Below are 298 nucleotides of genomic sequence, written 5' to 3'. Positions count from 1 at the left end.
TGTTTACTAAATGCTTCCATACAGTTTCACTACGTGCAAATTTTGAATTCTTGCATTTCCGACAGGGGCAGAACATCTTACCGCTTTCCTGTGTGATCGATGTACAGCCCGCCTGGTGCATGAATGTCTCTAGCCCGCACAGAAATGCGTTTGTCACCCTCCCGTCGGAATTTTGTGCAAATACATCCAACTCCGTAACTCGTAAATACTACCGCCACCGGTCATTTTTTTCTTAGATTTTTTTTTGAAATCTTTTTTTTTCTGATTTTTTTTTCGGATTTTTTTTTCTCCCGTTTGT

This window comes from Brassica oleracea, chromosome C6 (assembly GCF_000695525.1).
Source record: "Brassica oleracea var. oleracea cultivar TO1000 chromosome C6, BOL, whole genome shotgun sequence".
NCBI lineage: Eukaryota > Viridiplantae > Streptophyta > Magnoliopsida > Brassicales > Brassicaceae > Brassica > Brassica oleracea.
The sequence above is the reverse complement of the archived record's forward strand: the minus strand, read 5'-3'. Positions refer to the sequence as shown.